Raw genomic sequence first — 18,296 nt, forward strand, 5'->3', positions numbered from 1 at the left:
AGAAGTCTTTCCAGGCATCCCCTTTAAGATCTATTTCAGGATTCCTTATGAGAGCGAAACAATTCAACCATATTTATGTTGTCCAGTCAAATACTTGGTAGTTTCAACTTTTAAGAGCATGTTTTCTAAACATCTCTAGTAAATGGAGATTTTGACTTTCTGCCCAGGACACCCTGAGCGTGGGTCCTACAGAAGAAAAAAAAAACTAATAGGATAATAAATCCTAAGTCTTCTCTCTCTCTCTCTCTCTCTCTCTCTCTCTCTCTCTCTCTCTCTCTCTCTCTCTCTCTCTCTCTCTCTTTCTGAACAAGAACAGTTTTAGTTAAACTCACATTCACTTTTCTTTGAAGGCTGTCTCCTCTCTCCTCAGACCATTGTGTTTAATATAAGACTTTTGACTCGCCCCTCATTACTCACACTTTACTGATTTTACTTTAAACACTGTTAGCTAAAACGACAATTTATCAAGACTGTTTTGCCTAGCAGTTGGGGATAATTTATTTGCCTGCTGAAGGGTTTGATATTTATTAGCACGCAGTGAGTCAGTCACCAGAGCTTCGAACTGCAGGGGACAGGCTCCCGGCCCAGCTTGATGGCCTATTTCACCCTCTCCTTCTCCAGAGGCACCAACTCTTAGAAAAGGAAGCTTAGGGTGCTACACCCCATCCCTAGGGAAGCTAGACCCACAGATGTCCAGGCATGAAGCCAGCGACACCAAGGGGGAGGTATACCCTCAAACCCTCCTCCCTCCTTGTCAGGAGAGCCTGCAAGATCCATGGCGTGCAAATGAGGACTCATCACAGAAATGTGTGCATCTGTGAAAAGAACGCGCTGCTCAACAGCCAAAGGAGCATCAGGTAAGTTGGGGCCAGTTTGAGAAATGGGGAACTCCCGAGCTTCTAATGCCAGTACAGAAACGATTCTCACATAGAGCCGACAGTATCTTGCCAAGCAAGAACCGCCTTTCAGAATAGCCTGCCTTTACAGCAAAGAAACAGTTCAAAGAAAGAGAAAGAACTTGGGTTTATTGCATATCTGGCTCTGTGCTAGATTTAGATATTTTATTTCATTCTCGTAGTCATCCCTGGGGTGAGTGTTGCTATCTAATAGGCTCTGAGAGCTTATGTAAAATGCCTGTCTTCCACGAGGAGTAAGTAGGAGAGACCAGGAACAAGCTCAGATCTGTCTGACCACATATCCCTGGTGCTCTGTGGTCTTTCCCACTGAGGGTCTGTTCTGGTAGACCAACCACAGACCTCAACATAGAACCTAGGGGGCTCCCACTACTGAAATCATGTTAGAATTCTGTTGTCATCTCTAATAGAAATAAGTGATATAGGGCCTGACCCATTCACAAGTGTGACAATACTATGGAGAAAATAGTTTCCCCCTAGAAGGTAAAGGAGGGATATGACACACTTAAGCGAGACTGTCTTACGTTGGCATGTTCCTCTGGGTGTGTATAAGGAAACACTGTTTTACTGAATGTTTTGGGGGTCCTGTCACACCTTAGGAGTATAAACATACACACACACACACACACACACACACACACACACACACACACACCCCTGTAGGAAGGGAGAAGGAAGAAAATATCAGTGGATTTGAACATGACATCAGAGCCTAAGTTTTCATACAAGGAAATCCCTACCATGTCAGAGAAAGGACTCAGCTTTGAGAACTTCAGCATAGACTCCTTTAGGACACACAGTGACTGGAGACAGAAGAGCCTGAAAGCCAAGTAACAGCCAATATCCACATTCTCCCAGGGTTACATCAGGGTGGAAAGCAATTGAGGCATCCACTCACCCTAATTGACCAACAGTTCATCAGGCCCTGGCCTCCAAGCTTCTGCCTTAGGCCAATCCCTACAGGTCCCAGCCCACTGTTTGTTGAGTCCACCATAAGGCAAAATTCTTTCCAGAGCCTTGATTAATCTTATTAGAACTCATAAAAGGCAAAGTATTTCATTATGTCTGAATCTCTTCATTTTCTTGTAGAAATTTGCGGTTGGGGGTAGCATGGCTGTCCGTTTTCAATTAGTGAAAGGATGTGACAAAAAAAAGAAAAGGAGAACAAATTAAAATTTAAAAGTATTGTGAAGAGGGTAGTTCAGGTGTACAAAACATCTCAAAACCTATTTACATGCCAAGATCAAGTCAATTGTTGGCTCGTGAAGTAAATGAGTAGGGCACCATTCCAGGACATCTATTTCTTCATATCTCAAACTGATGCACATCTATCCATCTTTGTTAGGATTGTTTCTGTTTTATGGGTTGTGTGTGGTCGTGGACTCTATGTGATCCATCAAAGCTGGAGGATTAGCCTTGACTTTATTATGATTCAACAAGTCATTGCCCAAGTCCAGCTGAACCCGAAGCATTTTTGCCATAGCTTTACCCACAGCCCCTCTACACTTTCTTAATTTTAAAACCCATATGTCCCTTAACCAAATTACCACCCATCTGATTCTGATTTATACTGAACTCATCAAATCTTTTGGGGGGTAGTGTTGATATGTCCCATGAGCTCTGAAGTGGCATTCCATGTTGAACCCTTCTTCCTCAAATATCAAATAGTCTTGTTTAGTTGCAGAAGAGGGGTGCAGTGGGAGCTGGGCTATAGAGGAAGAGGCTCTGAAGTCCAAATCTCCAATGCTTCAGCCCAGAATGGACTTGGAAAAAATGCCTTTCCTCATTTTCACAGTGCAGAGCTATTTGTCGAGCTATTATTGTTATGGTGTGTGAGGGTGTGAGAGCAAGTGTGTGTGTATGTGTGTGTGTGTATATCACTCACTATGATTAAATGTATTTGTGGCATTAATTCAGACAGGAGATAGGCTTTCTATCTCTGTAATCCAACTTTAACTTTGAGACCAGGAGACTCAACTGAATTCTTCCTGTAGCTTTCACTGAGCTGGGTTTTGTCTGTCAAACAATGAAAGGATGAAGGCAAGGCTGGAGCTCCCAGTAACATGAGTAAGAACTCGGTTTTGGGGTCTCTCCCAGCATTCTCCCCTTGGAGCAGCTTTCTTCTCAACGGCGGAGAGAGTGTGCAGTGGCCACACGACAGGTAACAAGTGAGGAAGGCAGCCACGCTCCTTGCAGCCATTGTACCCATGGGTACTATGCCAATCTTCCTCTAATGGAAACCCATACAAAACACCTGGGCCACCCCAGGCTGCCCTGTAGCTCAGATGAGAGCATCTGTGTCAGATTACCAAGACATTCCCGAGCCTGTTCTCTATCCCACAGAGGCTATTTCTGTTTCTATATCCTGGAGGTCCTTTCATTTAGCATCATGGCATATGGCCTTATGAATGTACATTTTGTTCTACTGTGAATCTCTGCTAGGAGAGCCCAAGGTTTCTACTGATTAGGACAAATGAGGGAAACCATTGAGCCTAAGTTCCTTTGAGTCTGGCTCACTTTACTTAATATGATTTTTTCTGAGTCTTTCCATTTCATTACAAATGGGACAATGTCATTCTTTCTGACAGCAGCATAGAATTCCATTGTGTACAAATACTACATCTTGTTGATCCACTCATCAACTGAGGGGAATCTGGGTTGGTTCCATGTCTTTGCTATGGTAAATAGTGCTGCAATGAACATTGTTGTGCTGGTGGATTTAGTATGTCCTTGTTTCTGGAAGATTGGTTAAATGCCAAGTAATGGAATTGCTGGGTCATGGGGGAGCTCTATATTTAGTCTTTGAGGAACTGCCATAATGCTTTCCATAGTGGTTGAATGAGTTTGCACTCCCGCCAACAGTGTAGTAGTGATCCCTCCTGGCCACATCCCCTCCAGCATCTGTTGTTATTAAATTTCTTGATCCTGGACATTCTAACTGGAGTGAGGTGGAATCTTAGAGTTGTTTTGATTTGCATTTCTTTTATAGCCAGAGATGTCGAGCATTTCTTCATGTGTCTATAGGCCATTTTTATTTCTTCTTCAGAGAAGACTCTCTTTAAGTCTTGGGCCCATCTTTTGATGGGATGGTTGTTTCTTTGGAGATTAGTTTGGGAGTGATTCAATTTTTTAAGCTGTTGATATATTTTAGATATGAGGCCTTCGTCCGTTGTTTGGTTGGTGAAGATCTTCTCCCACTCTATAGGCTTTCTAGTTAATTTGCTAGCTATGCCCTTTGCCATACAGAAGCTCCGCAGTTTAATGCAGTCCCACTTGTCCAGACTTTGTCTGATTGGTTGTGTTCCTGGGTCCTTATTAAGAAAGTTTCCACCTGTGCCAAGGAGACCTAGTACATCTCCTATTCTTTCTTGTAAAGTTTTCAGTGCGTCAGCTTTTACCTCCAGGTCTTTGATCCATTTGGAGTTAATCCTGGTGCAGGGTGACAAAGAAGGATCCAACTTTAGTTTTCTGCAGGTGCTTAACCAGTTCTGCCAGCACCACTTGTTGAAGAGGCTGTCTTTGTTCCATTCTATATTTTTGGCTCCCTTATCAAAGATTAGATGTCCATAGGTCCCACAGAGGCTATTTCTATTTAACTGCTATTGGCCCCCAAGCTGGTTTTAAGAAAGGCTTATTGAAACCCTAGTCCCTTGGCATTCTGCTATTCCTCCCTAGATTTCACAGGATGGAACCAACTGCACCTACCAATCCAATTTCTGTGATAAACTTATTTTTCTTTGTAGATTCAGATTATATCATCTCTTTTCGGATTTATATTAAGTCCTGAGCCATATTTTTTTAAATGTAAGTTAAACTTGTAGAGGGTGGTGGAGTAGTTGGTGACAGTGTTCCTAAGGAAATGTCTTCCCAAAGCCAATTCACAACTACTGCAACTTGGAATGACAGGTGGCCTAAAAGTGTGTTGCAGTAACTGCTCTCAGTCATAGAACTGGTGTCCTGACATTTCTACATGCTGTGACATGAACTGCATGGTTTGCTGTCAATGGCACTTAAAATACTAGGCTTGTGGTTGATTGGTTTTTTAAATGAACTTTGTCTTTAATCCTCAGAACTGAAATTGGTGAGTACATGAATAACTTACTTTTTGCCAGACCTGGAGCTTGAACTCAGGGCCTAGACAGTGTTGTTCAGCTTCTGTGATCAAGACTGACACTACCACTGCAGACACACCTTCATGTCCAGCTTTTAAGGGGTTAATTGGAGATAAGAGTCTCTCAGAATTTCCTGCCTAGGCTGGCTTCAAACTATGATCCTCAGAGTAGCTAGGATTTCAGGCATGAACCACCAGTAACTGGCACATGAGTAACTTTTATAAGTGGCCAGAGGTTGTCCTATAATAATGTCACTTTGTTGAGTTGGAGTGAGGGGTTTGGAGTTACTTCAAAGACTCCTAAAATCATACATGGGAGCCCAGTTAATGGGAATGAATCATGAATGGGGACCCTGGGAATGGGCTTACATGTACACTTCATGTATCACGTGTGCTATAGCAGAAAATAGTTGGGAACCTCTGTGCCCAAGGTTTCAGCTCAAATCATGGTTGAAATTGGGAGGCATGCGTCCATTGTTGACATATAAGAGTTTCTATTTAACTATTCTATTTTCATATTATGTAAAGGAAACTGATAGAAAAAGGTATTTAAGCATTTCAGTGGCCTGAGTGGACTTTCTGTACTGTACAATCTCTTAACAAGGCAGATTTAGGAAGAAACATTAATGTAATTCTCCAATTTCTCTCTCTCTCTTTTTCTCTCTCTCTTTCCTTCCCTTTATCTTTCCCTCCTTCTCTCTCTTCTTGTCTCCCTCACACCTACCATTCGTGTGTGTGTGTGTGTGTGTGTGTGTGTGTGTGTGTGTGTATCCACAAGTATGATTTATAGACTAGTTGATTGCTTAGTGTAGGAAGTAACTGACTGGTTCTATGAAGCATTGACACCACTGTGTTTGAGTCAACATCTAGAAAAACCCCAGCACTTGCAGAAGAATGAGACTACTGCCATGGCTTCATGTTAAATCTGTGTTTTGAGATCCTCAGCCTTAAAATATTTTATAGCATACAATATGGAGCCTACCTAAAACTAATCCCCACCAAAATCTTCAGCTGGTGTCTTCCAAATACATACTGTCATCATGGCCTGGACCAAAAGATCAAACATGATAATCAACATGAATAAATGAAAGCTCATGTTTCCCACTACTGTTGATCAAAAACACCTACTGTCAGAGAGAGAGAGACAGACAGAGAGAGAGAGAGAGAAAGAGAGAGAGAGAGAGAGACAGAGAGAGACAGAGAGAGAGACAGAGACACAGAGACAGAGACACAGAGACAGAGACACAGAGAGTGTCAGGGAATAACTTTCTAAAGTGTCTTTTTTTTAAAAATTCCCAATCTCTAGGTTACTATGAAAGTCTGCATTTTAGACTGAGGATGAAGTACATTTGAGATGAAGAAGGAGAGAGATCTCTCAACCTTCCAGACCAATAAGAAGGGTCTTTCATCAGTATGCATTCATCAACCCTCATCTTTACTATCATCTGACCTTGCTACAGAGAATATGCTTTTCAATTTGGAAAAATTTTTGGCCATGATTCATTGGGTAAAAGAAACTCTGAGAGTCTACCAATTCTCCTTCCACCTACAACCATTGATTAAAAATTAAGAGGAAGGTGGAGCATGAGTCTCAAATAACATAATAAGCTATTTAAGGAAAAGTCCACCTTATCTGCCCATCCCCCAACTCTTCCCTCTCACAACCAGACTTAATTGTATACTACCACTATCATTCTCTACTGCCTCCCTTCTCCCTCTCCTTCTCCTTTTTCCCCTCCTTTCTCCATCCCTCCCTCCTTGCTTTCATCCCTCACTTTTTGATAGTCTTAGCATTTCTGATTCATCAGTCCAGAGCTTTTCCGTGGGTAGTATCAGAAATATGATTCAAACTGACCAAAATTTGAAGGATCTGGCTTGGCAGAGGAGCTGAAGTCAATAGCGCAACTCCTGGTACATCCAGGGCCTCATTTCTCTATGAATCTTTGCGCTCTGTCATTTGTTAACTTCATCCTGAGTCTGAATTCCCCTCTGGCCATAAGGTGGCAGCCAGCATCAAGAGGTAAAGAGATCATTCTTCCAAATACACATCACTTGAATAAAGAAGGCTAACTTCTATCCTGCTCTCTTAAGAACCATGGGAAAATAAATCTCCTAAATCTCCAGCTTCTATCTTCTTGAGCAGAATTAACCACATGCCCCTTCCCAAAGAGGTCACTGGCAAGTAAACTAGATTCCAGTGGTAGGCTTAGATTGAGCCTAGAAAGCTGCTACAAATAGAGCATCTGTCCACATAGATAAGAGAAAAGATGAGCAATCAACAATGTCCAGTGGAGACACATGGAAGATTTCCTTTATATGTTTAGATGATACAGTGACAGAATCAATGAATACTAATCATTCACTGGAAAACTTTACTCCATTGCCTTTGGAGACCTTAGAGGATCAGAAGAACTTTATAGATCCATGGGGACCACTCCTGAAAGGTACTGTGGTTGTTCGGTTACATTTTCCTCTTGGGCAACCAATACACAATACAGGAGTAGACAAGCCTGGAAGTTTGTCTGAACTTAAACTCTCCTCTTCTGGGAAATGGCCAGCTCCTCATTCCCAAGTCACACAGCACTGGGGTCCTGCATGCAAACTCGTCACTCCTTAGCATTTCCAAAGGGCAGGGCCATTCCTCACATGGGGAAGGCAGCTGGGCCAGATGCAGGCACATGCCTCACAGTTTCCTCTCACGGTAGTTTTTCCATTGACCCAAGTAGCAGCTGCTCTTCGGGAGGGCCATGTTCAATGACACAAACTGTTTCCAGCCCTGCGTGGCCATCTACAGATGGGCCAATGTGATAGAACCTGTTTGGAATCAGACTTTTGCTGCCCTGACTGCCTTGTGGTTATAAAATAGGACCTGCAGCTGAAGAATCATCCGTTAACATGTAGACCTAGCAGCTTCCTCCAAGCAAAAGAAGAAAAGAACCAAGATGGTTATCACTGATCCCTTGACATTGGCTGATCCAGAGTTACCCTTTACTCAGCTAACTCACTCCTTATGTTTCTACCCCCATAAGGTTCAGAAATACACCACCATCCCTTACCTCATCCACACACAAGGGCTCCTCAGGTGGGTTCAAGCTTGGACTTTGAAACTCTTCTTAGGGATCCTCTGATCATTTACATCTCTATTACCTTGACAGTCCTAAGCAATTTCCTCAGTCACCTCCAGCTTTTCTTTCCTTTCTCCTGCCAAAAACAGTATTACACTGCTACTATTCTTGGACTTCTGGATTTTACTTGGGCAAGTGCAGCTCCAGTTCTGTTATTTCAGTCTGAAATGCTGCTCAGAGTACATTGGTTTGCATAATTGGAAATTCCACACAGAGCTGGTATAAATGTGGTCTCAATTTAGTCACCTCCTTACCACCTGTGTGAACTTAAGCATAGTTCGTACTTTCCATATTGTAGTCAACACATGTTTGTTAAGGATAAGCTAAGGGCTGGGCATTGTGCTAAGCAATTTGATGCAATTCCTTCATCTATAAAAATTAAGCTAATAATGAGGGCTGGATGTAGCCCAGTGGCAAAGTGCTCACCTAGCAAGTGCAACATCCTGGGTTCAATCTCCAGCACCAAAAAAATAAAAGACAAGGGCCTAGTAGTAGAGTGCTTGCCTAGCATGCACAAAGACCAGGGTTCGATTCCTTGGTACCACATACATAGAAAAAGCCATATGTGGTGCTGTGGCTCAAGTGGTAGAGCGCTAACCTTGAGAAAGCCCAAAGACAGTGTTCTGGCCCTGAGTTCAAGCTCCAGAACAGGCAATAAATAAATAAATAACCAAAAATACAGTTTAAAAAAGATTAATAATGAAACACATCCCCTAGGGTTGTCTTGATGATCAAATGAGATAATATTTCAAGTACCTCGCACAGTGACAAAAGCAGGCATAAGGGTGATTAGTGTAGCTGCTATCACTGCAGAGGAAGCACCAGTTCACCTGCTCCTTGCAATGTTGTCTGTCTGAGAAGTTACAGATTTCCTTAGTCCTCTCTGCACTAATTCCAACTTATTTTATTTCCCTACAACTATAGCTCGGGAAACTATTGAAAATGGGTCTTCAGGGGGTGTCCTCACACCTGGAGCGCAGTCAGACATTGGGTTCAGCCAGCCTCCAGGCTCAGGTCCCTAGTGCTGGGTCTCTAATCTGCCCTGTAGGATGAGTAGGCTGTGCTTGTATGCAGCGATTATTTGTCTCTAGCCATAAATGTTGTCTGACTCTTATAAACTATGAGGTATGCTAACACCAGCTTATCAGGTTTCAAATGTACCACATTCTTTCAGATTTCCAGATGCTCTTTGCCTCTGTCCCCCCCACCTCTTTTTTTCCTTCTCTTTCTGCCACCCACACTCCCTATCGCCATTCAAAAATGATCTAAATTGCCTACTTCACTCCAACCATTTTAAATTAAGTCAAAACTTGAAGAGGGGAAGTGGTGCTATGGCTCATGTGATAAAGCTCTAGCCTTGAGCTGAAGAACTCAGCAGCCTGGCCCAGAGGTCAAGCCCCGTGACCAAAAAAGAAAGAAAGAAAGAAAGAAAGAAAGAAAGAGGGAAAGAAAGAGAGAGAGAAAGAAAGAAAGAAAGAAAGAGAGAAAGAAAGAGAGAGAGAAAGAGAGAGAGAAAGAGAGAGAGAAAGAAAGACAGAGAGAGAGAGAAGGAAAGAAAGAAAGAAAGAAAGAGAGAAAGAAAGAGAGAGAGAAAGAAAGACAGAGAGAGAGAGAGAAGGAAAGAAAGAAAGAAAGAAAGAAAGAAAGAAAGAAAGAAAGAAAGAAAGAAAGAAACTTAAGGAGAGGAAAATCCAGCTGGGTATTTATATTGCAAGAGAAACAGGAATGGAAAGTTACCCTGTACTCCGTTTACTGTGCCGTGGACATATCGTGCCTCTGACTTCTCCAAAAGAAAAGAGGGAGCTACTTGACAGCATCCCAAATTCTCAGGGATATGAAACTCCATAAAAAAAAAAACAAGAAAAATACACATTTCATGGTAAGATCTATTCTGTAACTAAAGCATAAAGAGGGCTTGTCTTACTAGACAGGCTTACAGTCTCTCAATTGCAAGGGAAATTGGCTTTTCCTAAAACAAAGACGTATCTTAGAGAAAAAAGCAAACAACAAACGCAGCACTGGTTGAAGCATGACTACTGGAAGAGGGGATTTGTGAGAGTGACACTTTCTACTCTGCCTTACTTTCTCATTTGTAAAATGGAACTAAAAATCCAGGAGCATTTCTGTACTGTAAAGGGATGCTTGATACTGTCCTACCTAATAGCCCCTCACAGGGCTTGAGTGACTATTCTGTTTTCTTCTTATGTAAATTACTAAGATGACATCTGGGTTAAGGCAGCAGAGCCCTGGAAGGAGTATCACACAGCAGTCATCTCACAGGGGATGGATTTATCCTATTAAGTGTTGCTGCTCATTGGCAAGGGGCCAATGGGTGAGGAAATCTGGCACAGAGCAAGGATATTTTGCTGGGGACAAGAGATTAGGAGCTGAGGCATCTATGTGTGGAGTGACAGTGTCACACTTAAGAGTATTGCCGCAAAGAGTTGAGAAAAACGTCATTAAGATACTAAGGAGAAAGGAGCAGATACAAGGAGACAAGTCTATAGGATGAATAAGATAATTTGCAGAGTCCCAATGGTTTTCCCTAACCCTTAGAGTGCATTTCAGTCTCTTGGACAATTTAAGCCACATAGTTTATGGCAGTTTGTTAGCGAGGCCTTGGAAAACTAACACTATTTTGGTATCAAGAGTGGAGTCGCTTAAAACAATAGAAATGTATTGTCTCATTTCTAGAAATCAAAATGTCTGCAATGGCTAGTTCCTCATAGAAGCTGTCACATACTATTCTGTGTGAAAACTTTGTCTTTTTTGTCTTTTCTTTTCTTTTTTTTTTTTTTGCTGGTCCTAGGGCTTGACCTCTGGATGGGAGCACTGTCCCTGAGTTTTTATGTTCAAAGCTAGCACACTATCACTTGAGCTACACTTCCACTTATGCCTTTTTTTGGTGATTAATTGGACATAACGAATCTCAGATTTTCCTGCCTGGGCTGGCTCTGCCGTGATCCTCAGAACTCAGCCTCCTGAGTAGCTAGGATTATAAATCTAAGTGACCAGCCCTGGCTACAACTTTCCTCTTCTTATGAGGATACTAGTCATGTTGGATTAGAGCCCTCACTAATTACCTCATCTTAGCTTGATTACTTGTGCAACGATCCTGTTTCCAAATAAGGTCACACTGTCAAGTCCTGGTGGTTAAGACTTTAACATATTTGGGACACAGTACAACCTCCAATTCCCTCGTAGACCCTGTCCTGGGTCTTCTAGTTGGCAGTGCTTAGTAAGTGGCCATGGAGAGTGAACCTGACTGAACTTTCAAAGATTAGCTCTTGAGTAAAAAATACTACCACAAGCAATGAAAATGGCTGCTGGAAGTGGAAGCCCTTCAGGACTTGGGCACATTTTCCTTTTTATTTACTTAACAGCTAGTGAGCCCTAAGAGAAGTCAGGGCCCTTTGGCTCTTCTTAGTGAAATGGAAGTTGTGAAAATGTGGTGCATGGTACCAAGAGGTTGCATGGGACACTGAGCACTTTATTCCCAGCAGGCAGTCTGATCTTCCCTGGATCTCAAAACACAGCCTTTCCCAAGACACTGGAGAGAAACAATCACCACTTTCAGACATACAAATCATCCTGGCAGTCCATTTTCCAAAAAGCAAAAGGATCCAGGATTCTTTTTCGGTGAAACAAACCTAAGTGATGACACAGAGGAGTACCAGGGCGGTTGTGGAGGAGAGTCATGTCTGAACTTCTGGCCCAAGTGTTTTCAGGTACAATCATGAATCTAAGGTTGACTCTCCGCAAACAGAGGCATATTTGGCATCTGGTAACATGGATCTCAGGACCACAAAGTAAAAATGAAATAATGCACATACCAAAACATAAACACATTGTAAAGTGCATTTGGCTTCCAACTCCAAAACCAGCGACCGCGTTCGAGTTGTTAGCACAAGGGGAAGCCAGATTCCTGTCCCACTGGGAAGAAGCGAGGCCTTCAAACTGACAGCTGCTATCATTCCAAAACAAGTCATTGTTTATAAGTGAATATTCTTTGTGATAAATTATTGAATTACATGAAAACTCTATGATTGTCTGTTGCTGCCAGATTTGGTTTTGGTCTCAAAAGCCAACATGGAATGCACTACAAACAGAGAGGAAAAAAAATTAAAAACTGCTGGTCTTTTCTCAGAAAACCCTCCTCCAAACTCTGTTGTGCTGATCCTAGCTTTGAACACCAGACAACCTTCCAGTATTTATATGTGACTTTAGAGAAAAGATACTGTTGCTTATTCTGAAAAAAAAATGTAGATGTGAATCACAGCTCAAGTTCTACTTTCTGGTAAGTAATATTTCAAAACCTAAAAGCAAAAGGGCACAAAGCTTTTCATGAGGACTCACTGCATGCCCTGCATTGCACTCATAACTTTACATACTCTTTATTACTGTAGCCACTCTACAGATAAGAAACTGATGCCTAGGTGCTTTGCCAAAATTCAAAAATGAACACCAGGCATTTTGACTCAGAGCTCAGTTTTTCCTCAATTGCATGCTAGTTTCTACCACAGCTTAATAAATAACTACAGCTGCTGTTAGTAAAACTCAAAAAAAAAGTACTGTGTTGCATCTAGGACTCTCCTAGCAGAGGATTACAATAGCTCAAAACCTAGGTACATAAGGTCATATAGGGTGAGACTAAATGAAAGGATCTCCAGGATATGGAAGCAAGAGCTTTATCTTGTGTGATTGTTGTTCCTAGTGCACTATGTTATTTCTCTTCCTTTTTTGGCCCTTTGGTTAATCTCATATTGTCACTGGTATATTGTATATACGTTTCTTTGAAATGGGAAAGGGAAGGAGGAAAACAAGATGATTTGGAGTGGGTGGAGGGAGGGATATGGGGACAAAAACATGAGAAGGGGTATCAATGTGTGAGAAGTAATGCACCTACTACCTGGTGAATGTAACTGTAACCCCTCTATACATTACCCCAGCAATAAAAAATAAAAGAAAAAGAAAAAAGAAAAGTACTGTGTTGTGTTCTAAGCCTTGATTCCTGGTATATTATTTTTAAAGTATGCTATTTTAGAAAATGCTAACATTGCAGATTTTAAAAATTACTATCCTTGGGTCCGGGAGTTTGACCTAGTGGTAGAGTGAATGCACGAAGACCCAGGTTCGATTCCTCGGTACCCTACATACATATCGGTACCCTACATACATATCAAAAAGCCAGAAGTGGTGCTGAGGCTCAAGTGGTAGAGTGCTAGCCTTGAGAAAGTCCAAGGACAGTGCTCAAGCCCTGAGCTCAAGGCCAGGACTAGCAAAAAAAATATTACTATCCTCTTTAGTTCATCTTTTCATTGCGAAGTGGATTTGCCTAGTCTCCTTCTGCCTGTGTTTCCAGGAAAAAATCAGTGATTCTGTTAGCATTATCAGGAATAAGAAACAAAACCTAGTATTGACTTTTGACCCCTATTTTGCTCCTCATTCATTAGGTGTATTTCTAAGTCTCAGCCTCTCCTTTATACAAGGGCAATAATAAGACTAACCCTGTCAGTTTTACAGGTTGTTGTAAGGCTGGAATGATATAATAGCAAGAAAACCCGTTGGCAGTCTGAACTACTCTTATTCCAGGAACTCTCCTCTGATAGTTCAGTGGGGAAGAGAAGAGTTGTTTTTAAACAATCATCCAGTAATAGCCAGTAGTGATCTAGTAAGCATAATGTCTGGAAAAAGTAAATGACAACTGACTTTTAGCACTTGTCAATTTCTGTGGGGTCTATATCATATAGTAGAGGTGGAAAAAATATACACAGAATGAATGAATAAATTTATTTATATAAATAAATATATATGGAATATCAACTAGCACAAGCAAAATCTAGTATTCTGATAGTTGTAACTGAATTTTACAATAGAAAAAGTCATTCTCAAAGCTATCTGAATATCTTCCTCCTCTTTGCACTCTTTTAATGGTGGTAAACTTGCCTCTCTGCCGAGGACCCTTTCCTAGAGTCCAGTGAAACAAATCCTTCCATGTATCACTTTGAACACAGTCTGAAGACTGTGTCCACTTCATATAAGACTGATATTGTTTCCCAAAGGGGGTAAAAATGCACTGTATGGAAATGTCAATCACACTGGGTGCTAATACCAAACTCAGCTCACCCACTCTTCTTCTTTCGCAGCAGAACTTTGACAGAGACATACAGGCTTAAATAAGATTAATTCTCTTTCACTTGAAACAAAACGGATAACATGGCAACTGGAACTGACCTACACACACGATTCAGATGTCTTCTAATTCCTTTCTTCATTGTCCTCAACGTCTAAAATGTCCACTGGAACTCCAGACATGACATGTGAGCTCTAGGCAACAGGATGGATGGAGAAAGGAAGGAAAATTGAAAAGATACTCTGACCTTTACAAAGACTTTCTTGCAGTCTCTAACAATGCTTTGTTTATATCAAATTGGCTAGAAACTAATCATCTGATCATACATAACTACAAAAACCAAGCATGAAAATATACCTTCTATCTTGAAGCCAATGTACTATTTAAATATAGTTTTTTTTATTAAAGAAAGGAGAAAAGATGTTGAGGTAGACTATTATCAGTCTCTAGTACCTGCCCACTCATATCTGCACACTAATTCATTGAAAGGTTAAAAAAAGAATATCTCTCTTTCTTCTATCTGAAGCTTAAAAGTCTCCTCTTCCCAATTCATATCAGTAGAAGATAAGAAATTAGAAGTTTACAGGTGATTCAAATTGCATATTGATTGATAACCAAATGATGAGTAATAATAACCATTCCCATGATATATGATACATGTAGTAAAAAACCTATCATCTTCTATCTGGCAAATATCATGTAACCCTTTTATTAATTACAATAAAAATATATTTAAAAAACCTATCATGATGTTTCTAATATATCATTGGAAAGATAACAGTAATTATGTATATGTTATGCTAATATTGTGTTATTTAGAATTTACTAATATTATGTTATGTAGAGGAGGTAGATGAAAGTTCTAATCTCTAGGTATAGGTGATTAAATATAGTTGTATAAGTTATCTGATACTTTTACTTGATGAAAGTGAGATATACATCTGATAATCTGATGTTAGAAAAAATGAGAGAGAAAAAGTCTCTTCCTTTCTAGAAATCACCAATTTTAGACTCTAAGTTTCATATGAGTTGTATTCATTATTCAAGTTTGAGATGTTTGCCTACAGCTCTCAGCTTCTATCTCTCACTTCTTGTTCCTATTGGAAGGTGGAAGACACTTGCACTGACTCCTCTTAGAAATAAATCTCACATTGTTAAACAAGGTCTTTTCATCTCATCTTTCCAAAATGGCCTGGATAGAGAACCAGAGGCACACGAACCTACAGAAAAGCTTTCCAGTGGCAAATGCAAAAGCCATGCCAAAATGCAAATGTATCTGCATCCATTTCCTATTAAGTGAAGTAAGCCAGACCCAGAGAAATACATGGTCTCTTTGCATGGTTTCCTTCATTTATGGGAGCTAGAATGTGCCTTTCAATCTGTAAGCAAAGCAAAGCTTTTAAGAGGGTTACAGGAGGGAAAATAGCTTATAGAAAGGTTACATGTAGGCCAGATGGAAAAGATACCGAGAGAGAAACAAGGATGAACCAATTGTGAGGCTATGGTAGTGAGCAGTGACTTTTTCCAGTGAGAGGCGATGGTATCTTGAGAACGAATGGTATCCATGGAAATAGGAAGAAACAGACCAATTTATGATGATGTTGAATATGAGGTCAAGAAGGGAAAGACAGGGTTCGTGTGTTCTGCCTGCAGAAACACTGACCAAATATTATCTAGTCCCCTAAAGAATCTCAGGAAGAGACAGGCACCTCTACTGCTTACTCTTTCCCAGCTTGCAGGAATGTTGGCACAACTCAAGAAACTACTTGAGAAGGAGCCATTGGTCCAGCAACAATGAGCTTTCAGAGCAAGCTTGAAACTCAGGAGCAGAGATAGGAGCTTCATATGCCCTGGGAGCAGATCTGCTGTAATTGACTCCGGATAAGTGACTCACAATGAATCTGGAGCCTGAAACCAGAGAGTTATACTGTCTTAAAAAGATACTGGAGTTGTTTGGGGGGGGGGGGTTGTTTTGTTATTTGTTTTTCAATTTGCATTAAAGAATACTTTCCTCAGCCTAGCAGGGCTATGAGTCCAGAGGCAGTGTTAGTCTTAAGTATTATTTATCCCTTCTCAAATCAGGTTATCTACTTCACTTATTCCTTGAAACACCACCTGGGATAAGCTTGCCTGTCTCCTTTTTCTGGACAGAGTGATGTTTCTTCTTCAAGTCATTTGGATGCATGGCATGTTGATGCGCTAGAGCTTAAGGAAACCTACCAGCTTCCCTTGATAAGCTGAGAGGGCTCTAAAGAAGTCACTTGGACTCCCGGTGGAGGGAGTAAGATGACTTTCACAGAAAGAGACCAAGTTCTGTGGGGCAGCAAGGAGGATGGAAGTGAAGTGGAGAATTTGAGTTTAACTTCCAGCTTTATTTACCAATGGATAAGAACCTTACCCCACTCCATAGGAAATGATTTCCTCTTAAATTCCACAAAGGGAACATCTGTACACCCTGAAAGAAATACTTCCCCCTTACCATTAAAGGAAGATAATTCCGATGACCTCGACCCATCAAACCCTGCCTCTCTATCCCAAAGACACAAACTATAGCATAATAAGTTAACCGCAAACAATGTTCAATTTCAAATTTTCCATGTCAGTGGGGTAAACCCAGTCCTAAAATAGTATGATGGACTGAAATACAACTAATGGATCAGGAATTATGAAATGTCTCCTGTTACTCATCATCTATAAACCCAACAGTCCAGCTACGGTTAGGGTCAACCTGAGACTTAAATCTGATGTGTTTATGGCAAGTAATACTGAATAACACTTGGGGAGCTCTGTTTTACTCTAAACTTTACCATGTTTCCTATCCATTTCTTGCATCTTTGAACCCTGTAGCAGCCGAATCTGTCATTTTTCTTACTCATTTGTGAATATTCAAAGTGACATCTCCTGGGACACTATACCTAGGAGAAAATGGGAAGTTTGGTCACCACACACTGTTCACATTAGAAGAATTTAGCCTAAGGATCTGATAACTGAGCTGGTGGTCAAGCAGCCTGGACTGTAAGGAAAATAGCTTTCCAGTGACACTGTGGTTACTTTCTTTTCTTTTCTTACCAGTTTTGTGTTTGCTTCAAAAAACAAAATAAAAAAAATAGGTTTCTTTGGTCCATCATTATGATCCACCTTCGTTTTCCTAGAAATATCTGCTTGGATTGTGCCTGGAATATGGAATAAAAAGTAAAGCAGAGCTGAGAGCAAGGCCCACCACACTCTCCTGACATCAAAGTTTTTGTAAAGAAAAATACACAAAGGCAGCCACGCCTCAGTCTGGCTTCGTAGTAACCCCAGAAAAAATGTCAGAAATGTGTTTTAATTCTTCAGCCTGAGTGACAAAAAGGTTAAAATGTTTCCTAAAGTCCACTTAAGAATAATTCCAAGCTTGGGAAAATGGATTTTGTTACCTCAAAGCCTATTAAGATTAATGGCAAGAGGAGCTCATTATTCTGCCAGGAAAAAAAAATTTACTTATCAATCTAATGGGGGGTTATTCTGTCCATTTCAGAGAGCAGGGGACTTAGCCTGACAAACACCCATTGGACCAGGACCCATTGTAAACACACAGCACAAATTGGGATGCACACTGAGATCCATGTTGCATGTACAAGGACAAGTCCTTAGGTGGGGTCTGTTACAGATAGGTTTACCCTGCTCGCAATTATGGAACCCCTATCCTGGCCACACAATCAGCCTTTATGGAGCTTGTAACTATATTTAGAAATGACAGCTATGGCGCCTGTTGACCTCATGGCCCCTTGATGGCAGGGAATCCCAGTTTCTATTCAAGTGCTTGACCATTACAGTGACCCTACCATCCCTCAACCCCTGACACTACCACTGCTGACCAACTGCCATCTTGCCCAAATGGACAGTGACCACAAGTGTCCAGTGAGCTATCTGTGTCTTCCTTGCAAAGTGACGGGTATCTTTTGGGGGCAGCACCCGTAGGCTGGCTACCCTTCAGGCTGAAGAATGTTGGCACAAGAGTTCATCCTTGGTTA

This window comes from Megascapheus bottae, chromosome 9 (genome assembly GCF_031878675.1).
Source record: "Megascapheus bottae isolate mThoBot1 chromosome 9, mThoBot2.hap1, whole genome shotgun sequence".
Classification (NCBI taxonomy): domain Eukaryota; kingdom Metazoa; phylum Chordata; class Mammalia; order Rodentia; family Geomyidae; genus Megascapheus; species Megascapheus bottae.